The sequence below is a fragment of the Nuphar pumila genome, chromosome 9 (genome assembly GCF_984573655.1).
Source record: "Nuphar pumila chromosome 9, dmNupPumi1.hap1.1, whole genome shotgun sequence".
In the NCBI taxonomy this organism is placed as follows: domain Eukaryota; kingdom Viridiplantae; phylum Streptophyta; class Magnoliopsida; order Nymphaeales; family Nymphaeaceae; genus Nuphar; species Nuphar pumila.
The window spans coordinates 3,827,538-3,852,143 of record NC_143257.1 but is presented as its reverse complement, the minus strand read 5'-3'; the positions used below and the strand labels follow the sequence as shown (position 1 = coordinate 3,852,143).

Genomic DNA, 24,606 nt, shown 5'->3' with positions numbered 1-24,606 from the left:
AGTATGACTCTCGCAACCATTCCAAAGTGGCCCATCAACATCTCTAAGTAAATCATAAAATCTACTACTTGCATCGTTTGGTGCTTCTTCCTCTACCCCAATTGTTACATCACTAGGACTCATAGCAGAACCCAGTTTTGTTCCTGCGACATCAAATATTAAATCCATATATGAATTATCGTGCACCACATCCACTCGTGCGCCAAAATTGTTCTTAAATTCTTCACCATGAAAGGTCCAATTCTGATAATCACTCACAAAACCCTTCCTGTATAGGTGATGTCTAATGCCATGAGGTTCTACAAATCGATTATTCTTACAAATCTTGCAAGGACACTTAATCCTACCTGTGGGATCCACTGTACTGACACTTGTCATTGCAAATTCAATAAAACTTTCAACATCATCCATATATTCATATGATACCTCATTGTCAACTATCCTACGGTACATCCATTCACGGTGTGCAACCATTTTATTGTATGATGTTATGAATAGTATCCTAACCAATTAAAAGAAAATCATTAGAATGCTATGATGAAGAAAATATCAAATTTATCATGCAATATATGATGCATGTTATATATTTGATATATATCACACTCACACACACACTATATATATATATATATATATATAATGTCATACAATCACAAGAACTATGATGCATGCATTAATAACTTAATATTTTCATGTGCAAACTATTCATAACACGATATATTCATTTGAAGCATGATTTCATTATACAATTTCACATGGAAGTTCATAATCAAATTGAAAGTAACTACATGTAAGCATGGATACAATCACATCAAACATTGCAATACATGCAAATCATTCATATAAAAAAAAAGTCAAACATGTACCTACAACAAACACACTCCAATATCCCGCTAACTACTACCATGCCTAGCATGAAATCCGTACTCCAAAAATAAGAATACTTCTATTCACATACATTAAAATCATGCTCAACATGATCTCCAAACTTCATCAAAACAAACCTAGATATCAACAACTAAGTGAGTTGTGAACAGAAAAGTGTTGCATCCAAAAAATTAAATAGCATGTGATACGCTTGCATCACTTACTTACCATGGGTATTTACCCGATTTGAACTCTTTTTTACTAGAAATCCTTTACAAGCACAGTGCTCATAGCTCCTTATATTTACTAAAGAACAGTAAAACCTGCTGAAAATCACACCAAAAACTTAGTTGAATGCTATAAATAAAGTAGGCAATCAAAACAAATTAAAACAAAAGAGGCAGAGGGCAGAGCCCCCACTGCCTGTCGAAAAACACGAGCGGCAGGAGCCTCAACCCCTGCCTGACGAGAGGAGGCAAAGGTCTCCGCCTGCCGAAAAATAAAGAGGCAGGGGGCCTGTCTGAAACACACAGAGGCAGGGGGGCTTCGCCCCTTGCCTGTCGAAAAATATGAGCGATAGGGGGGCTTCACCCCTTGCCTGTCGAAAAACCTGAGCGGCAAGGGCCTCGACCCCTGCTTGATGGGAGAAGGCAAAGGTCCTCGCCTGCCGAAAATCAAAGAGGCAGGGGGCAGATCCCCCACTGCCTATCAGAAACACACAGAGGCAGGGGGGCTTCGCCCCTTGCCTGTCGAAAAACACGAGCGGCATGCCAAGCCTAGCCCTGCCTGCCGGGCCTCGCTATGCCTGCCAAAAATCTTGAACGGCAGAGCCGAAGCCCCCGCTAGATGGGAAGAGCCAGTGCCTCGCCCTGCCTACTGGAAAGACCGGAGCAGCAAGGGTCGAGGCCCCTGCCTGACGAGAGGAGGCAAAGGGCCTCACCTGCCGAAAATCCAGAACGGCAGAGCAGAGGCCCTTTCCGAGCTGGAGGAGCGAAGAGGAAGAAGAAAAATAGAGAGGGGGGGGGGGGGTCTCTATATGAGGGGTCACCAGTCAGGGGCCGACGGGAGGAGGTAGTGGCGGCCAGAAAATATAGCGAAGATAGAGAGAGCAGACAGGCAACAGGTCAGGGGGCAACTAGAAGCCAACCAAAGGCCAACGTAAGCAGGGCTGGGCGGCGACGGGAGGAGGGTCGGTCGACGATGGGAGGATGGCTGGGGGTGGCGACGGGAGGAGGGTCGAGCGACGACGAGAGTATGGCCGGGGGACGACGGGAGGATGGCCGGGGGGCGATGGGAGGCGGGTCGGGTAGTGACAGGAGGAGGAGGGCCGAGCGTCGATGAGAGGATGGTCGGGGGGCGACGGAAGGCGGGTCGGGCGGCGATGGGAGGAGGGCCGGGGGGCGATGAGAGGATGGTCCGGGGGCGATGGGAGGCGGGTCAGGGGGCGACGAGAGGCGGGCAGACAAGAGGAGGAAATAGAAAAAGAGAAAGAAGGAGAAAAAATTAGGGATATACGGAAAAATTAGCGACGGCTTAGCGACAACCTATTTTCATCGCTAAGTGTCACTATTGGGCGAGTACGTAGCGACAAAATAGTTCTGTTGTTGATATGTCGCTACAGTGCAAAAGATATGGCAACAAAATAAATTTCATTGCTAATCTGTCGCTAATTAATAACATATTATTGACAAAATACTTTTCGTCACTAAAATCGATATTTTAGCGATGAATATCTTTCTCTCGCTAATCCGTCAGCAATTGGCGACAGATTTTTTTTGTCGCAAAGATTCGTCGCTAATTAAGATTTTTCTTGTAGTGACCTATTGAAGGATTACATGAAGATGAAGGTTGATACTGGCTATCACTGAGCTGAGATCCTATAAATACAATTAACAAGTAACAATTTTTATATCAATATATAAGAGAAAACATAATGAATTCTTATATTTAAATATAACACAAAGACATCTACCTAATGATGTCCCACATCCTCCAGTTGGTCCTCAACCACTAGGTGCTCGACCACTGTGACCTTCATGAACCATATTCTAACAAATAAAATGTTATTTGGATCAGTTATATAACTATTGATCTTAGCATGGACATGACATATGCATGAAATATAAAGATTTAAAGGTACTACATGAATCAGTTTTATAACTATGCATGGAATGTAACATGATATGCAATTCCATAAATATGAATACATAATCAAATCGAAAATCACTTTATGCAAGCATGGATACAGTCACGTCAAACATGTATTTGCAGCAAACACACTCCAATATCCCGCTAACTACAACCATGAATTGCATGGACTCTGAACTACAAAAATAAGAGCATATGTGAAACTGATGTGGTATGTATTACAAGATGTACTTCACTAGCTCTAGTATGCTTCCTTATCACTTGTTTGACTTTCATATTCTTCTTCTTCTTCTACTACTTCTTCTTCCTCCTCCTTTTTATCCTCTTCGTCGTCGTCATCATTAGGCATCCATCTACTTGGTATATCATTTGGATCACATTCTTTCATACATGTGTCATCGGACAATGGAGATGTGACATGCAAATCATGTGTGACATTGTGGCCATAAGAGAAGTCATACATATCATCTGATTGATAATAATCACCCTCTTTAGTAATCTTGTCTTCCTGTAACTGATCATACTCGGGGTATAGTTTAGACTTCACCCTGCAAATCGCCCACCATTCATTTCTATCTGACTTCCTTGTATTCGGATATGAAGTATAATAAACTTGTTGAGCTTGCGAGGCTAATATAAATGGTTCATATGTTCCAAACCTTGATTTATGATTCACCTCCACAATGCCTAAGGCTTTGTCAACTCTTGTTGTTGTGGGATCAAACCAATGACACTTGAATAAAGTTATCGTGTTATTTATGCCTAAGTAAGTCAACTCCATTATTTCTTCAATAACACCACAGTAGTCAAGTTTATTTTCACCATAACTGCTACCCTTGACACACACGCCACTATTCATCATTGACTTATTTATACCATATTCTTTTGTATGAAATTGATAACCATTTACGATGTACTTGTTGTAACATTGCAAAACTTTGGTCAAACCATTTTGTGAATCACATATTCCTTGATCATTAACATCACCATGATGGACCTATACGCATAAACAATGACTGTAATCACGACCAATTAAGTAACATATTATTGTTTACACGAAAAGAATGCATGTCATTGTCCTTACTAACTCTTTCAACCATGCCCCAAACTTATTTTCATATTCTTTCTGTACTTCTGAATCAGTGAGATGTGGAAGTTCTCTTTGCAACTTTAGATCAAATCGTCTGAACTTAATAAATATCTATATTACCGAACCATGTACGCACGTATAGAACTTAGTGTTATATATTTAGTATACTTTCTCAATATAGGGGTCGATCGCTGAGCAATTAAAAAGGATATAGATTTGTAATGAGTCTTGCTCTCGATCTTCCAAGAGTCTTGATCGGAAACTGCCAAAGGCATGGCCAAGTGGTTGAAATATCGATAGTTTGTCAGTTATAGTAAATTGTTTTCCATCATCATTACGAGGTGGGCAAGTGTAACGTGTTAAAATGTGAGGTTCAAAGTACATAGATAAGAAATTTGAAATCTCTTCTAAAGTGTACGCCTCACAAATTGAACCCTCCACTCTTGCTTTATTCTCAACCTTTTTTTTTGAGGTCAAACATGCATCTGTCAACAATATACATCTTGTAATACAACAAATTCTCAATATCATTAGAGAGAAAAGTATAAATAAAAATATATCTTTCAAATGGCTACATCCACCGATATTGCACAGGATCACCAACCCTAAGTTCATACGACAAATGTATGATCACATGTTCCATAACATCAAAAAATGTTGGCAAAAATATCTTCTCTAGCTGACAAATAGTAGTGACAATAGAATCATCGAGATTCTTTACCTTAGATACTACAACTTCTGATGCACATAATGTTCTAAAAAATCTACTCAACTCGGATAATACCCCCCATATAGGTTTGCCTAACATATCATGGAATGCTAGGGGAATCAACCATTGCATAATGACATGACAATCATGGCTCTTCAACCCATATAATTGTTTCTCATCTATCTTTACAACCCGAGCAATGTTAGAGACGTATCCATCTAGAAATCTCAACAGTCTCAACCACTGACATACCTACTTTACTTGATCTGGTCCAAGCACGTACCTTGCCTTTGGTTTCAGTACTTTGTCATTGTACTCTTGGAGTTCCAATTCTAGTCTTTTACATATTACTTTTAAATCTATACAGAACTTCAGATTATCTTTCATTTTTCCTTTCACATTCATTACAGTATTGAACACATTATCGAACACATTTTTTTTTACATGCATAACATCCAAAATATGTTGTATCAATAAGGTCGACCAATATATTAGTTCCCAAAATATAGATTTCTTTATCCAATTGTGATCCTTCCCAAATCTAAGGAAGGGCATCAGACTACGGGCATCTGTCAGTCTATATAAAAAGTATCACAATCGTCTTAAAATCCCTATGCCAGACAACCGTGTAGGCGAACCTTCTATTTCAGTTATACATACTCGAAAAACATTCCTTTGTCATCGAAATGGATGGTCGTTAAGTAGAAATCGATGGTGACAATCAAACCAGCACAACTTCCTTTCATGCATCAATCTAAAAGATTTTGTATCCTCCATGCAGTATGAACATGCCAACCTCCCATGTGTGCTCCAACGAGATAACATACCATACGCAGGGAAGTCACTAATTGTCCATAGAACAACAACCTTCATATTGAAGTTTTGTTTTTTGTAGGCATCGTATATGAGAACATCGTCATCCCATAGTATTTTCAGATTATCAATCAATGGCCTTAAATATATATCAAGATTTTGGCCCGGAGAGGTCAGACTAGGGATCAATAGAGACAAGAAAATTTTTTGATGCTTCATACACAAACTTGGAGGAAGGTTTTATGGGGTGACAAATACTGACCAACACAAGTATGAGGTTGATCTACCCCCAAATGGATTAAATTCATATGTACATAAACCTAGTCTAACATTTCTCACTTTCATTGCGAAGGTCTGATGAGTACGATCAAAGTGCTTCCAAGCTTCCGCATCAATAGAATGTGAGATCTTGTCTTCATCATGTCGAACTTTATTTGCATGCCATCTCATGTGTTTAGCTGTCCTCGAAGACATATACAATCGTTGCAATCTAGGGGTGGGCGAGAAGTAGCGGACTGACTTGTATGACATTTCTTTTGACCTCATGCTAGCATTGCCTCTTGTCTTTGGCTTGAACCGAGGATTCTCATATGATGGACATGATCTGTTATTTTCTTGATCTTTGAAATAAAACATGCAATGATTTGGACAAGCATCTATCTTTTGATACCCCATACCTAGAACATTGACCATAACCATTGCACGATAGAATTTTTATGACAATTTCTCATCTTTGGGCAACATAGTCTTCACAATAGAGCACAGATGGTCAAAACATGATTGACTCAAATTATACTCTAACTTCAAATTCAGTAGTTGAAGAACTGCAGACAAGATAGTGTAACGCTCGCAACCATTCCACAGTGGCTCATCAACATCTCTAAGTAAGTCATAAAATCTACTAGCTGCATCATTTGTTGCTTCTTCCTCTACCCCAGTTAGTACATCACTAAAACACATAGCAGAACCCAGTTTTGGTTCTACAACATTAAATATCAAATTCATATATGGATTATCATGCACTACATCCACCCATACGTCAAAATTGTTTCAAAATTCTTCACCATGAAGCGTCCAATTCTGATAACCACTCATAAAACCCTTCCTGTATAGGTGATGTCTAATGCCATGAGCTTCTACAAATTGATTATTCTTACACATCGTGTAGGGGCACCTAATTCGACCGATGAGATCCACTGTACTGACAATTATCGTTGCAAAGTCAATAAAACTATAAACACCATCCATATATTCAGGTGACACCTCATTATCAACTATCCTACGGTACATCCATTCATGGCTTGCAGCCATTTTATCCTATAATGTTATGGATATTATCTTCACCAGTTAAAAGAGAATCATAATAATGCATCAATGAACAAAATATCAAATTTATTATGCATTGTTGGATATATATATATCACAAAGATATTTAGAAAGATGAAATCACATTCATAAACACGATACATTCAATTTAAACATGTTTTCACGATACAATTTTACATAGAATACATAATCAAATCGAAAATAACTTCATGCAAGCAGGGATAGTCATGTCAAACATTGCAATACATTCAATCATTCATATCACAATAATGTCAAACATGTACCTCCAACAAACACACTCCAATATCCTGCTAACTACTATCATGACTAGCATGAAATTCGAACTACAAAAATAAGAGCACTTCTATTCTCATACATTTAAATCATGCTCAGCATGATCTCCAAACTCCAGCAAAACAATCCTAGATATCCACAACTAAGTGAATGTATGAGCAGGAAAGTGTTGCATCCAAGAAACTAAATAACATGTGATGCGCTTGCATCACTTACTCACCACGGGTATTTGCCTGATTTGCATTGCTTTTGCCTTTGCATTTTTTTCTTATTTCTTTTTGCTTTGCATTTTTAGCTACATGCGATGCTTAGCACTAAGCATCGTGTAATTAGCTCAGCTACATACCTGCAAAGCATAAATATACAAAACAATATAATACCAAACAATCTACTCATCCTTCTCAGAAGGAGAGAACACTACAGCTGCACACACACACAATGACCAACTTTTCGTCACCCGAACAGATCTTCACGATTGGCGAATACAAGGCAGAGGCTCGACGAGATGGATGGAGACCGATTGGTACACGATCGTTGACCATTATTCTCGCACGAACAAGGGCAGAAAAGAAAAAGAAGAAAAAAAACACAAAGAAGGGCCAATGGGGAATCTAGTACCAGCCGATGAGAGTCGCGACAGTGGAGGGCCTCCGGGTCGACACTCGTCAGGGAGATGAAGTGCGTCTCGATGATAGCAGTGGTGCAGGGTGGACAAAAGAAAATAGGGGAAGAAAAGATGGGATGGGAGATCGGCGATGGATTGGGCGGGACTTAGGGAGGGGGAGGAAGAAGAGGAGGTCGGTGATGGCGTCACTCCGGCGGCCTGCAGATGGAGAAGAAAGGAGGTGAGGAGAGGACTCGGGAAGGGGGAGGAAGAAGAGGAGGTTGGCACACGGCAGTGGTCGGGCAATGGGGGTGGATGATGGGCGTCGATGACATACGACGACGAGAGAGGAGTGAGGGAAGAAGGAGGAGGTGACAGGTGAGCGGCGATGGCACAGGGCAACGAGCGATGGGCGACGGGTGGCGAGCGACAGTCGATATTGTCACACAGCAACGATAGAGAAGGATTGAGGAAAGGAGGAGGTGATGGGTGACGGGCGATGGGCGACGAGCGACAGTCGATGTTGTCACACAGCAACGATAGAGAAGGATTGAGGAAAGGAGGAGGTGACGGGTGACGGGTGACGGGCGATGGGCGATGGCACACGGCGATGAGAGAGGAGTGAGGGAAGAAGGAAGAGATGATGGGCGACGTGCGATGGATGAAACAGATTGGGAAAGAAAGGGGCTCGCATTAGGGTTTTAAGGGGGAAATTAGCGATGACTTAGCGACACAAAATTTTTGTCTCAAAATCCATTGTCAATTAGAATGAAGTAGCGACAAAATTTTTCCGTCGTGAAGTTGCGACGGAGTTTGAGCCGGATTACATTTCGTCGCTAAGCCGTCGCTAATTAGCGATGGATTTTGAGACAGAATTTTTTCATCGCAAATTTTGTAACTAATTCTAATGTTAGGGACGGCTAATTTTATCTCGCTAATCCATCGCAAAATTGCGACGAATTATTTCCGTCACAAATGCCCATCGCTAATTAACATTTTTCTTATAGTGCTAGTGATATGTACACACATGCACATATATAGTCATTATAAGAAGCTCTGGGTGCAAATATGCTCACCTAGTAAAAACCATAATTTTTGCATAAGTTTTGGGTTCCTTTTGTCGATCAAACCCGACAAATATGATCTACATACATTTCTTAGTAGAAAACAAGTTTTGAATCATGTGACTTTCATGTGTATTTAGAATTTTTAAAGATTTTCAAAGATGGATGCGCACAATGTACCAAATATTTTTAGATCCAAAAAAGATGATCCAAGTAGGATTTGCATTAAACAAACTATGCTGACTTATGAATGGGAAGACACATCCTGCACCCTTGGTTTCTATTAAGTGTGTGTGTGTGTCTATATATTGTTAGGTGTAAGAAAGAAGGGAGAGAAATTCAAAGAAGAAATGGGTTGTTTAGAGATAGAGGTCTTGATGAGGTGGAATAGTCCCATATTGCTTTTGCTTGAGTTTTATGAGGGCTTTATAAGCAACTAGTGAACTCATACACTTGTTCCTGAGAACATGGGAGTGGGATGACCACCACACACACACACACACACACGCGCGCGCGCCCGCCCGTCGTGTCGTGTCGTGCCGTGCCGAGCCGGGCCGGGCTCGGGTTCGGGTAATTGGCCCTTTAGGGCCATATACAATCAAGACAAGTATCTTTTTACCCAAAGTTTCTTTGGATTCGGTAACGGGTTATGGGAATGGATAACGGGTCACGACTCCTCGTATTCCGTGCCCGTTATGACGCTTCGGATTCCATAACGGGTCTCGATCTTTCGAAGACCGTTAATGGATCACGTCTCCTCAGAATCCGTAACGGGTCCTTCCACGTTTCATAACCGTTCGTGGGTTATAAAAGCGTGGTGAGGGCTGGGGTTACGAAGAGGTTGAGACAGGCGATTTCTGGCTGGAGCTCTGCGATTTCCCATAACCTTTGTTGCTCTCTCTCTCTCCTTTTCCTGAGATATCCCGAAGAGGGTTGTTCTGCAACTTTGGTTCGAAGAGGCTGTTTTCGAAGGACGATCCGCCGGAGTGCACCTTTCGGTTCGTTGTGGCTATTGTATCCTGGGGGAAGGACGTTGGACCCTGATCTGTACAGTATGTGGGGGCAAATCTTCTCTAAGGGGAGTACATTCGTACGCCTTAGCCTACTGCATAAACTAAACATGTTCCTGTTGTTTTCTTTATGTTCTGTGCATATGTTTGTTTATATGCTGACGTCTGAATTTTGGTCTGATGCGGAAAATGCCATGCTTGCTCCCTGTTACTGTTTCGGTCGTCTGTTAATCATGCTATTTACATTGTTGTATTTCTTGATTTATTTCATGTTTTATATCATGATGACGATTGTGAAACTGTGTGATCCGAAAAATGATCCAACAGTCTTAGAGAAGATTCTAAGCATGTCGTCTTCTTCTGCGTTTGTACCAAAAGTGGACATGTCCGGTATGCCGGAAAAGTTTGCCGGACAGAACTTCAAGCGTTGGCAGCAACACATGAAGATCTGATTCACTACGATAGGGTTGTTGAATGTTCTGGAAGTCGACTGCCCTTCGGTGTCTGATACTAATCCTGACCCTGCTACAGTTACTGCAGCTGTAGAGTGGAAAGAAAATGACAGTATATGTCATGGTTGCATACTGTTGGCTCTGTCCAACACATTGTTCGATGTGTACTGTTCTTCGTCTACCACTGCTAAGTGTTTATGGGATCAACTTGACAAGAAGTACAATACCGAAGACCAAGGTCTTGAAAAGTACTCCGTTGCCAAGTTTCTGAAATATCAGATGGTAGAAGGCAAGTCGGTCACTGAGTAGGCACACGAGTTTCTGCTACTGCTCCATAGTTTGGCTGAGGCTGAAATCAAACTTACTGAGAAGTTTCAGGTTATGACCATCGTATAGAAATTTCCTAAGTCTTTGGTAGACTTCGGTATGTCTCTCAAGCACCGTAGAGAGAAAATTTCTCTAGATGATCTTATGGTAGCCATTGCCATTGAAGAGGAGCATAGGAGCCAGAAACAGATCGTAATGCCAACTGAACCGCCTAAGGTGAACATGATGACCGGAGCTTTTAAGGGCAAAGGACAAAAATCAAAAACTGCAATGAAAAACCAGTTTAAACCTAAGGCCAAAATCCAGAAAAAGGCAAAGAACAAACCGTGCTGGAACTGTGGGCAGGTTGGGCACTAAGCTAAAGAATGTCCTTCCAAGAAGGTCAAAGCTCATGGGACCATAGAAGGAACGCCTCAAGTCAACATGGTGACTGAGGTCGTTGGGACCAGTACTGGGTATGTTTCTGTTAACCCGCAAATCTATCACGTCTATGAGCCAACAGAGTGGCTGGTTGACACTGGGGCTAATGTGCACATTTGTGCTGATAAGTCTGTCTTTATCTCATACCAGGTTGCTGCAGGCAGATCCGTGACTATGGGTAATTCAACGGCTGCAAAGGTGTTAGGGATTGGACGCGTGGATCTGAAGTTTCCTTCAGGACGAGTTCTATCTTTACACAGAGTGCACCATGTGCCTGTAGTTAGAAGGAACATTCTAAGTGGTTCATGTCTTGTTAGAGAGGGTTATGAATTTAACTTTAAATGTAATAAAGTTGTTATTTTACATTCTGGAACTTTTATTGGCAAGGGGTATTTAGATGATGGTTTATTTAAACTTCGTGTTGAACATGTTTGCAGTGATAAATTAGAAAATGATGTTTCTTTTGATTCATTGTTTAATATTGCATATAACATAGAATCATCTGACTTATGGCATAATAGATTAGGTCATGTGAATTTCAACTCTGTGAAACGCATGATGAACTTGAAAATGATTCCTGAACATTCCATTGATAAAACTAAAAAATGTGAAATTTGTGTGCAAGCAAAACAATGTAGGAAACCATTCCATACGATTGTTAGAGATTTTGAAATATTGGATCTGGTGCATACAGATATCTGTGAGTTTAATGGAGTGTTAACTAGAAATCATAAAAAGTATTTTATCACTTTTATAGATGATGGCACTAAATACTGTTATGTGTATCTGCTAAAATCAAAAGATGAAACTTTTGATAAGTTTCTTAACTTTAAGAATGAAGCAGAAACACAAACTGGTAGAAAACTTAAAAGATTGAGGTCTGATAGAGAAGGAGAATATACCTCTAATAAACTCGATGAATATTGCAAATCTGTTGGAATAGTTCATGAGTTTACTGCTCCATATTCTCCTCAATCCAATGGGATTGCAGAAAGAAAGAATAGAACCCTAACTGACATGATAAATACTCTACTTGGGAGTTCTGGATTACCTACCTATATGTGGGGAGATGCTCTGAATACGACTTGCCATATTCTGAATAGAGTACCTCAGAAGCATAAGAATAGTAGCCCTTTTGAACTCTGGAGAAATAGGAAACCTAGCTTAAAATACCTCAAAGTGTGGGGATGCCTTGCTAAGGTACTTGTCCCAGAGCACAATAGGAAGAAGCTGGGTCCTAAAACAGTAGATGTTGTCTTTTTGGGTTATGTAGAGAACAGCTATGCCTACAAGTTCTTAGTAATTAAGTCTGAGATATCTGGCATAGATGTTAACTCTATTGTAGAGCTTCGAGAAGCTACATTCTTTGAGGATGTATTTCCCATGAAAGTTGGTGTACCTCAGAATCTGTCTTCTTTAGATATACCTTCAACTTCTGGTTCTATTCCCGAACATGTGGAAAGGATGACAGATGTGGGGGTAGAACCATCTTGTTCCTATCCTAGACCCGATGAGTCTGAGGAAGTGGTTGAACCTAGAAGGAGCAAGAGACCAAGGATTACCAAGGATTTGAGAAGTGACTTTATCACTTACCTTATCGAAGATGATCCTCCCACTTTTCGAGATGCAATGGTTTCACCTGAAGCAAAGCATTGGAAAGATGCCATCAAGAGTGAAATGGACTCCATTATCTCTAATGGTACTTGGGAACTGGTTGACCTCCCTCGTGGTAGTTCCATAATTGGGTGCAAATGGATCTTTAAAAAGAAGTTGAAACCAGATGGATCCATTGACAAGTACAAGGCGAGACTGGTTGCCAAGGGGTTCAAACAAAAGGAGGGAATAGACTATTTTGATACCTATTCTCCGGTTACCCGGATGACCACTATTAGAGTGCTTATTGCACTGGCTTCCATTTATGATCTCTCGGTTCATCAAATGGACGTGAAGACCGCTTTCTTGCATGGCGATCTTGAAGAAGAGATCTATATAGATCAACCTGAGGGTTATGTGGCTCCTGGTAATGAAGATAAAGTTTGTAGACTTGTTAAGTCATTATATGGACTGAAACAAGCCCCTAAACAATGGCATGAAAAGTTTGATAATATTATTTTATCATTTGGCTTTGTTGTCAATGAATCTGATAAGTGTGTTTATTGTAAAGTTAAAAGTGATGGTTGTATTATTTTATGCTTGTATGTAAATGATATTCTACTGTTTGGTTCCAATATGGGAATTGTTAATGAGACAAAGTCGTTTCTTAGTAGTAAGTTTGATATGAAGGATATGAGTGTTGCAAGCGTGATCTTAGGCTTAAAGCTGACTCGTTCAGCTGAAGGGTTAACCATTTCTCAATCTCACTTTGTCGAGAAAGTACTTGTGAAATTTGGTTATAACCAAGGGAGATCTGTAGCAACTCCATATGACCCTTCTATCCCTCTTCATAAGAATACGACTGGTGTTTCTGTGTCTCAATTGAGGTATTCCCAGATTATTGGAAGTTTGATGTATCTTGCAAATTGCACTAGACCGGATATTTCGTTCTCTGTGACAAAGTTAAGTAGATACACAAGTTGTCCAAATCGCACTCATTGGAAGGCATTGGACAGGGTACTTAGATACCTGAAAGGAACCATTTCTTTGAGTTTGCATTATAAGAGATTCCCTGCAGTTCTTGAGGGATATAGTGATGCAAGCTGGATAGCCATGAACTCTGGCAGTTATGGCGTGACAGGGTATGTATTTACCTTGGGTGGCGGCGCAGTCGCCTGGAGATCAATAAAGCAGAAAATCTTGTCTCGGTCTACTTTTGAGGCTGAACTCTGTGCTTTAGATGTTACAGGATTGGAAGCTGAATGGTTAAAGGGACTTCTTGAGGAACTTTCTTTAATGTGCAAGCCAATTCTTGCGATATCTGTGCATTGTGACAATATGGCCACTATTGCAAAGATTAAAAGCACAAAATATAACCAAAAGCAGAGGAGACACATCCAAGTCAGAATAAAATCTGTAAGGGAACTGGTGTCTCAGTTAGTGGTTGTTGTGGACTATGTTGGATCCAAAGAGAACACAGCTGATCCATTAACGAAAGGACTAGATAAGTCTTTAGTCCTAAAATCCAGAGAGGGGATGGGACTGAAACCCATCAGTAGTTCATCTACAGTAGAAACCCAACCTATCTAAGTGGAGATCCCACAAAGTAGGTTCAATGTGGTAATAACAAGCTGTAGGGTGAACTGGATAGCAACTTATTAAATTTGATACCTTATATCTGTGTTTGTTCCCCTGTTTACTCTGGAAAGGTGCTGTAGCTACAAGTTAAGAAAGAGTTAAAACTCTGAATGGGTTCAAAGCCTTCTAGGCGAGATGTTAGCAGTGCATCTTTGGAGAAGCCCACCTATGTGAGTGTGACTGTGTGGCCGCAGTTCAAGGAATTGGGTTATTCCTGAAGTCACTCATGAAACAGGATTCGGGCGCATGGCCATTAACGCGCCGCCCCTAAAGATTACAACCAGAACCTTTATCATGTTGTTGCTGATGGACACTCCTACACCAAATGTTCAAGTTCAAGACTTCAATTCACTTCGTTCCTGTGGGGGTAAAGTTAGTCAACTAAGGTAGTGGTTCAAACCGGAAGGTACCATTGCTGAAAGCATGATATGTCTTGTTGCAGAATGTCTCTTTTTGCACCTTGGTTTCCTCCCGTTTCATTCTTTGAATTTATGGGGGAATGTTAGGTGTAAGAAAGAAGGGAGAGAAATTCAAAGAAGAAATGGGTTGTTTAGAGATAGAGGTCTTGATGAGGTGGAATAGTCTCATATTGCTTTTGCTTGAGTTTTCTGAGGGCTTTATAAGCAACTAGTAAACTCATACACTTGTTCCTGAGAACATGGGAGTGGGATGACCACCACACACACACACACACGTGCGCGCGCGCGCGCCCGCCGTGTCGTGTCGTGCCGTGCCGAGCCGGGTTCGGGTTCGGGTTCGGGTTCGGGTAATTGGCCCTTTAGGGCCATATCCAATCAACACAAGTATCTTTTTACCCAAAGTTTCTTTGGATTCAGTAACGGGTTATGGGAATGGATAACGGGTCACGACTCCTCGTATTCCGTGCCCGTTATGATGCTTCGGATTCCGTAACGAGTCTCGATCTTTCGAAGACCGTTAACGGATCACGTCTCCTCAGAATCCGTAACGGGTCCTTCCACGTTTCATAACCGTTCGTGGGTTATAAAAGCGTGGTGAGGGCTGGGGTTACGAAGAGGTTGAGACAGGCGATTTCTAGCTGGAGCTCTGCGATTTCCCATATCCTCTGTTGCTCTCTCTCTCTCATTTTCCTGAGATATCCCGAAGAGGGTTGTTCTGCAACTTTGGTTCGAAGAGGCTGTTTTCGAAGGACGATCCGCCGGAGTGCACCGTTCGGTTCGTTGTGGCTATTGTATCCTGGGGGAAGGACGCCGGACCCTGGTCTGCACAGTATGTGGGGGCGAATCTTCTCTAAGGGGAGTACATTCGTATGCCTTAGCCTACTGCATAAACTAAACATGTTCCTGTTGTTTTCTTTATGTTCTGTGCATATGTTTGTTTATATGCTGACGTCTGGATTTTGGTCTGATGCAGAAAATGCCATGCTTGCGCTCTGTTACTGTTTCGGGCGTTTGTTAATCATGCTATTTACACTATTGTATTTCTTGATTTATTTCATGTTTTATATCATGATGATGATTGTGAAACTGTGTGATCCGAAAAATGATCCAACATATATATATATATATATATATATATATATATATATATATATATATATATATATATATATATATATATATATAGAGAGAGAGAGAGAGAGAGAGAGAGAGATGGTTTGGTTGTAGACAAATCTAACATGTCCCAAATTTAAATCAGCTTCTGCCAGACCAGAAAAAATGGCCGGATATGAAACAGACTTGGCTTTGAGCATGGGCCTATGATGCATATGATTGACTGGTACCTGGCTTGGATCTAGGTAATATTTCATTCATATGGACCAGAACAATACGAGTTAGTAACGATCAGAACTTGCACCACAACCATTGCTTTTCATCCATTTCCTTGTATTATCAGCCAAGAACCGAATTGCAACCCATCCTCCGCTTGGCACTCTGAATGTGTGTCGCTCCACCGGATCGACCAAATTGAAATTGAGTGTATCCTTGTTTGGATCAAAGTTGCCAAAACCTTGTCCAACTACAAAGAAATTGAATCCATGAAGATGAAAGGGATGACTCTCGGCTCCAAGAATGATGCTACCTTGCAACACCAACTCAACACTTGTGTTGAAGCTCAACACAACCACCTTGGTGCCATTGATCACCACAGTGTTGTTAGGGGCAGACCCAGTGTAGTTGAAAAAAAGAAGGGTCTGGTTCGGAAAATCCGGCGTGTAAACGTCGGCCGACTGGCCGAAGTAGTGAGCTTGAAGCAGCGCAGTTGCAGGAAGAACAAATGAGACATTGTTGACAGCAGAAGAGAGCATGGCGCCATTGGGACCTTTACATGTTTGGTTCTTAGGACAGGGAAGAGTTCCAAGTCCTACTATGAAAAAAAGCCTTCTATCGACAGTCTTCGGAACGTTTGCCAGAAACTTTGCACTCGCTAAACTTTGAAACTTTCTGTTAAAATTAGCAGCAAACTTAGTGTCACTGAAAGCTGGAAGAGAAGGCATTATGAGTGGAAGTTTTGAAAGTTGAGGAGAGATGTAGTGGTGCCCTTGTTTGGTTTTGTATTGGAGGAGTCCCACTGTGGTGGAATTGTTAAAAGTATCTGAAACAGTTGCATAAGGCCCAGCAGCCATAAGGAATGTGGCGTTGTTGATATAAGGCTTCGTATGTAGGAGGACATTGATGGTCTGTCCTGGGGATATGAGTACATCTGTTTGGAAGGGTTTGACATAGACGGCATCTGATTCTACAACTATAAGGGTGTGGTTGGAAATGCTAAAGAAGAGTTCTTCATCCAAGGCTGCATTGATTAGACGGAGTAGGAATGTTTGGCCAGGAGTTACTCGTAGCCTGTATGTATCTGCAAAGCACATAAAGCAGAAAGTAAAATCATTCACCTGTTATTAAGGAATTGAGATCAGGTGCAATGTGATTGCACGCTTTAAGTGTGCTGCTCCTTCTGATCACCCACCATCTGCTGTTGTGACTCACTGCTTGAATGCCATGCACCTTTTTATACTGTGTATTGAATCTAGATCAAATTCATGTTTTTTTGCAAATTCATGTTTTTTTTTTGCAAACAGTTTTATTGAATTATTGGGCAATCCCTTGGGATGTGAAAGAAATAGTTAAAGTAATCTTTGCTGTATTTTTCTATGGAATTAGGAGCAGTAAGATGTGCTTTGTAAGGACCATCTTTCTCCATTAGACTTTAAAAGGAACATGACTGAGTTAGAAGGCTTGAACAACTCAATCGAGTTGACAGTGCAATGTTTCAAGCTTAGAGACTTGATTTTTGGTTTGTGATAGATATGTTTGTCTACCTCAGAAAAATGTGATCAAATTCAAGAAAGTCCATGGGGTAGTTCATGAAAGTTTTCATGTCTCAGAAGACTTCCATGCATTAACCTGAACTTGGTAGTTGACAAAGAAGATGTTTGCCCATGGCTGGAAATTTTACCTTTTCTTGAGCAATTATAAAGTGGTCCAGGGTGACCATTAATAGTGTAAGCTTGGGAAACATTAGGGCCACCACCAGTCTTCAAAGCTTGGGCAATCACTGCTTCCGGGTCTGTGTTCCACCATTCTTCTGCATACATGAAAATTCAGTATGAAGTCTCCACTAACTCTAATGGGATATATACTATGAAAAGCAGGAACAATGGAAACTGAGCAATAAAATAATTCATACATTGAAGGAAAATACCAAGAGTCTCAATCAAGAAATTAACTCCATAATAATCCTTATAATGAGTGTTTATATGGTAAAAAAAGAAAATCCCAGTTCTAAAATTGGATTTGAGATAGGATCCATTGCATAAGAAAGGTCTAATTTTAAATAAAACACCCCCAAAATAATACATAAACTAAAAAGCTAGATCCAGATGAATTTCATCGCCCTGGATTTCACGTTGCTCCGCTCCTGCATCACCAAGTATGCTGTAATTGTTGGTTAATGCTCAAGTAATGGTTGAGAGCATCAAATGTTCACGTTCAAGAGTTGGATGTATTGGATGAGAGAGGCCTAAGTTCACGTCAAAATGAGTCCTCAAAATTAGATGTTAGTGCTTAGTAAAGTTGAGAAAACCGTATGTAGTGGTCTTTGCCTAGTTAGTGGAGTAGTTGTTGCTCTTATCTTTATGCTATTTTTTCTTTTAAATAGGAATCCTTACTTACGTTTTTTCATATAGAGAAAAGTAGAGTTAATGGAATAAATTATTTATTTGCGTCTTTTTATTGTTGGTGTGTTCTCTTTCTGGTTGGCATTTTTCATTTATGTTCTATTCCAATGGAGTTTGGAAAGATAATCTTTAAGTGAATTAAAGCTGCAAACTGGTATGGCAAATAATTCTAATGCCCTTAATGTATCTCAATCGTTAGTACCGATTTTTAATGGCGAGAACTATGAATTTTGGAATATTAAAATGAAGATATCTTTTATCTTACACGACTTTTGAGAGTTAGTTGAGAATGGTTATGCAAATAATGAAGGAACTAAGGCATCAAAAAAATTGACAAAAAAATCTGATGTAAAAGAAGCCTAAAAGAAGGACGTGAAGGCATTGTTAGTATTATAGCAGGCCATGTCCGAGACCATCTTTCCAGCAATTGCCGAGGCTACAAAGTCAAGAGAAGCTTGGCTACTTATGAAGCAAAATTTTCATGGGGATAAAAAGATCAAAACGGTTAAACTTCAAACTTTACAAAGAGAGTTTGAGACATTTTCTATGAAAACTGGGGAGTCTATTCAAATTTTTTTTCTAGGCTCTCCACTATTGTGAATTAAATGAAGACTTTTGGTGAAGTCTTAAATGATCAAAAAATAGTTGAAAAAGTTTTGAGGTGTCTCCCTTCTAAATTTGACCATGTTGTTACTACGATTAAAGAATCCAAGGATTTGTCTGTGTACTCTATTGATGAACTAATTGGGTCTCTTTTAGCCTATGAACATCGTATAAATAAGTCATCAGAAAAAATGGTGAAGCAGGCTTTTCTAACAAAAGTAGAAATTTCAAAAGAAAAGAATAGCAATGGTAATCAAAGGAGTGAAGAAAGAGGTCGAGGATGAGAAGGTTTTAGAGGAACCTTTCATGAACGTGCTGGAGGTCAAAGAAGGTTTTATGATACTTTTCAAAGGAATGATCTAGCAAAAAAGGTAATAAATTCAGAATTTTAGAGGAAAGCATTGTTATTTTTGCAAGAAGTTTAGTCATATTGAATCCAAATGCTTTGAAAAGGCAAAACAACAAGCAAATTTTGTAAATGAAAATAAAAATTTGTTTCTTGCATGTATGAATGCTAATAGTTGCAAAGGTGAAATGTGGTTTGTAGACTGTGGTTGCAGTAACCATATGTCTGGCGATAGGAGTCTCTTTAAAAATATTGATGAGACCGTGAAGTTGAATGTGTAGCTCAGGGACAATAATAAAGTGGACGTCAATAGAAAAGGAACAATCGCTATATATCAAAACAAAATCAGGTAAAGAATAACTCATTAAAGAAGTGTATTATGTTCCTGGTTTGGCCCAAATTTACTTAGTGTGGGGCAATTGGTTAAAAAAGGCTACATTCATTTATTTGAAAGTGACGTCTGTGAGATAAAAAAAACAAGAATGGTATAATTCTTGTAAAAATTAACATGGTCTAAAATAAAATGTTTCCACTTAAAACAATCAAGATAGATGACTACACCTTTATGGCAAATGCTCTTGATCAATCTAAGTTATGGCATATGAGGTATGGGCATCTTTATTTTAATGGTTAGAAATTTTTACATCAGAAAAATATGGTGGTCGGTTTACCAGCCATTGATTGTACAAGTGAAGTGTGTAAAGGGTGTGTTTATGGTAAACAATACTAATCATTATTCCCAGTTGAGAAGGCATGGAGAGCTAAGCAACCTCTTGAATTAGTTCATGCTGATATTTGTAGCCCTATAAAAACTCTTTCATTTAATGATAGCAAATATTTTTTGCTTTTCACTGACGATTTCACTAGAATGAGTTGGGTGTATTTTCTTACTTATAAATCTCATGCAATTGATAGATTTAAGGAGTTCAAGTCTCTTATTGAAAATGAAGGAGGAAAAACTATAAAAACACTATGCACAGATAGAGGAGGAGAATTTATATCTGACAAGTTTTGTTTATTTTGTAAAAACCATGGTATTTGTAGGTAGTTAACAGTAAGAAAGACTCTACAGAAAAATGGAGTGGCTGAAAGGAAAAATCATACAGTGGTGAAAATGGCATGCAACATGTTGAGTGAAAAATAGTTGCCTAAGGATTTTTTTGCCGAAGCCATCAACACAACAGTGCATATTCTCAATATTTCTCCAACAAAGGCGGTTCAAAACAAAACTCCATATGAAGCCTAGTGGAATTGAAAACCAAATGTAAGTATGCTTTAAGTGTTTGGACGTGTAGTGTATGCCTTGATTGATTCTTCAGATAAAACCAAGTTAGATAAAAAGAGTGAAAAATGCACTTTTGTTGGTTATAGTAATGAGACTAAAGGGTATCGTCTTTCTAATCCTACTTCTAAAAAGTTGATTATAAGGAGAGACATCATTTTTTTATGAAAAAGCTTGTTGGGAATGGGTTAAGAATGAAACTTTGAAGTTGCAAATTGCTGAAGTTACAACAAAATCAAATCATTTTGATGCTAAAGTAGCATCATCATCAGAAGCATAGACATGGAAGATGAATTTTCAAAAGATCAAAATATAAAAAACATTGAGTGCATGCTTGATGATGAGACTCCTCCCAAAAAGGTACGTTCTTTAGAAGATATTTATAAATGTGCTTTCACTTTTGTTGCAATAGAACCATCATTGTATGATGAAGCATGTGCAGATAAAAAATGAATAAATGCAATGAGAGAAGAAATGAAGGTCATCAAGAAGAATGACATATGAAAGCTTTTCAATTTGCCACCTGAAAAGGAATCAATTAGAGTAAAATGGATCTACAAGGTAAAATATGATGCTGATAGAAATGTTAAAAAGTACAAAGCACGGTTAATTTCTAGAGGGTTTGTGCAGAAATATGGAATTGATTTTACCAAAACTTTTTCACCTGTTGTAAGATTTGAAACAGTCAGAATCATTCTTACAATTGCAACTCAATTTAATTGGAAGGTTTACCAATTTGACGTTAAAGCTGCATTTTTAAATGGTTTTCTGAAAGAAGATGTGTATGTTGACCAACCACCTAGGTTTGTTGTTAAAGGAAAAGCAGAAAAAGTTTATAAATTAAAAAATACTCTATACAGGTCAAAACAAGCCTCGCGTGCTTGATACACTACAAGAAAAATGCTAATTAGCGACCGAACTTTGCGACGGATTTTTTCTGTAGCAAAGTTGCGATGGATTAGAGAGAGAAAAACATTTGTCGCTAACATTCAAAATATTTACGAAATTAGCAACATAAAAATTCTGTCACCAAATCCGTTGCTAAGTAGGGACAGATTCACGATGAAAGTTTTATGTCGTAAAACCCATCGCACTTAGCGACGGATGTAGTGATGGAAAATATCACGTCGCTAGTTAGTGACAGAGTTTGCGACGGAAATATTTTGTCAATGAATGTCGATATAAAATGTTATAGGGCACGAAATCGATCTTTTTTTTTTGCTCTCACCCACATCGCTCTCTCTCTCTCTCTCATTCGCGCCACTCTCCGTCGACCGCCCCCTCCCTCTCTCTGGCTACTGCCCCCTCCCTTCCTTCGGCTTAGGTAACTGCTGACTCCCCTCTCTCTGATTTTTTCCAAAACCATAAACCCTAGTCCATCGCCCGTCTCCGCCAATCCTCCTGTCTGACCACCGTCGCCCATTTTTTGGTAGCTCCACCGGTGCCTCCTCGCCTTCCCCTATTTAACGCTGACTCCCTCCTCTCCCTTCTCGATCAATCCATCCTCTTCCATTTCTACGGCTCTCTCGTCGTCTCTCGCATTGTTAGCGATCTCTACGGATTGAGATTCTTGAACCTCGTTCCATTTTTCCCGCTTTGAGAATCGCCCTTCTGATCGACGTAAGCTTAGTTTGATTCTTATTCTTATTTTTCTAGTTTAGATCTTGATTCTTCTATTTTTGTTTTTTATTTGCGTGATTATTGCTTGGAAATAGACAGGGATTGTGTTTCTTGGGTTTTGACGTGTGTGATTGAAAGATATCTGGATTGATTTGTGTTCTATGATGCGTCAAAATGTGATTCTTGGATGAAATGTTTTTTTAGGGAATATGAGATTTTTTCTCTCTCTCAAGTAATTTGTTTATAGCACTAATCAATTTTTTAGGGAATACGATATTTTTTTTCTACTACCATTATTTATCTCAGATTTATAGATTATTGTTAATTCTGTTGCGGAGGACATGATTTTGAGATCCTCTTTCTTTTATTTGATATTTTAACATTTCATTATGGATGTAAATGATATATTGGCATTTCTGTATAGATATGAACCGTTTTGGTTAAATATGCTTTATTGGAAAATATTCAGAGTACACATTTTGATAATATTTTTTGTTTTAGATTTTAGCATTGCTTTAGTATTATTTTCTCCCAGAATTCTTTGATGTTGTTCTTAATACTTGTATATTGGAGTTAGATGCAATTTTTTGGATGTTCTTAGACATGGTCGTTTTAGTTATTTTTTTGTTCATTGTCTTATGAGTGAAATATGCCACATTTCTTTTTTACTATCTTTGTTTGATGAAATCATTTTCTGTTTGATTATTGGAAATCTGGTGAATGTTGATTTGATTAAGCTATATTTTCTGTCTGAATGATCTGAATATTAAATTAATTTCATTATGATTTACTGAATTTCAATATTTGAATGAAATTGAATTTCATTACAATGCTTTTACTGTTTGTTACTGATTTTATTTATGTTTTTTACTGTTTTCTGTTGAATGGTAACTGAAGTTTCATTACATTTTTTTACTGTATTAACTAAGTTCCATTGCATATTTTTACTATTTGTTTTACTGATTTTTACTTGTGTTTTACTAAGTGTTTTACTAATTTTTTATGTTTGGATTGAATAATAGTGTTAGTGTTAGTTTATTACTTCATTAGTTGTTTAGTTAATTAGATTAGTTAGTTATTAATATAGCAATTAGTTAATTGTTAAGTGAAATAATTAGCATTGTTGTAGAAAAAAAACATGAATTTCTGTCTTTTTTATTTGCTCTCTTTCTCTCTGGCTTTTTATTTGCTTGTTTTTCTTGGATATTGATGTGTTTGGTTTTTTGATGTTCAATCCACGCCTTTGATTTTTTAATGTTCAATCCACATCAGGAGGCTCTGTGTTTTTCACACTTGGGCATAAGCTGCAAATTATTAGATTTGGCAATTAGCTTCTTTAAAAAGTGGTAGTTATCACCAAATGCATAAATTGTCATCTTGTTAAAATTTTAGAAGAAGAAGTGACAATTAGCTTTTTATTTTTTATAATTTTAGAAGAAGAAGAAATTCCTCATCTTGTTAATGTTAATGTTAATTTTTTATTTAATGAATGATCATGTTTTATTTCTTAGATACTTACATAGATCAAGTTATTGCATTAATGTTAATATTTATATTTGAATGTAGTTATGAGGTAGTAGTTAGCAGGATATTAGAGTGTGTTTGCTGCATGTACATGTTTGACATTGATATGCTATAAATGGTTTCAGTGTATTGCCATGTTTGATGTGACTGTATCCATGCTTGCAACTTTTTTAAATGAAGTCATTCTCAACATTGTTTGTAAAAAGTTATGCAACTTTTTTCAGGACAGGAGAACTTCGTCTGCATTCAACATGAGCTTCGGTGCCCATCAGGTATAAAGATTTATGTCATTTGTTTCATGTCGTTAGATTTCAACCTTAGAACACATACAAGCAAGTTTTTTGACTACCTTAGAATACATATGAGCATGATAGAATCACATATAAAGTTTTTTTACTGCCTTAGAACATATATGAGCATGATAGAATCACATATAAAGTTTTTTGACTTCCTTAGAACACATATGAGTATGATAGAATCATATATAAAGTTTTTTTTACTGCCTTAGAACACATATGAGCATGATTGAATCACATAGAAAGTTTTTTTACTACCTTAGAACACATATGAGCATGATAAAATCACATATAAAGTTTTTTTACTGCCTTAGAACACATATGAGCATGATAGAATCGCATATAAAGTTTTTTACTACCTTAGAACACATATGAGCATGATAGAATCACATATAAAGTTTTTTGACTGCCTTAGAACACATATGAG

General features: G+C 38.7%; 1 pseudogene; it reads right to left on the bottom strand.

The window, feature by feature from the left end:
- LOC149828242 (laccase-17-like) overlaps positions 1 to 24,606 on the bottom strand; it is a 34,992-nt pseudogene that overhangs the window by 5,753 nt on the left and 4,633 nt on the right.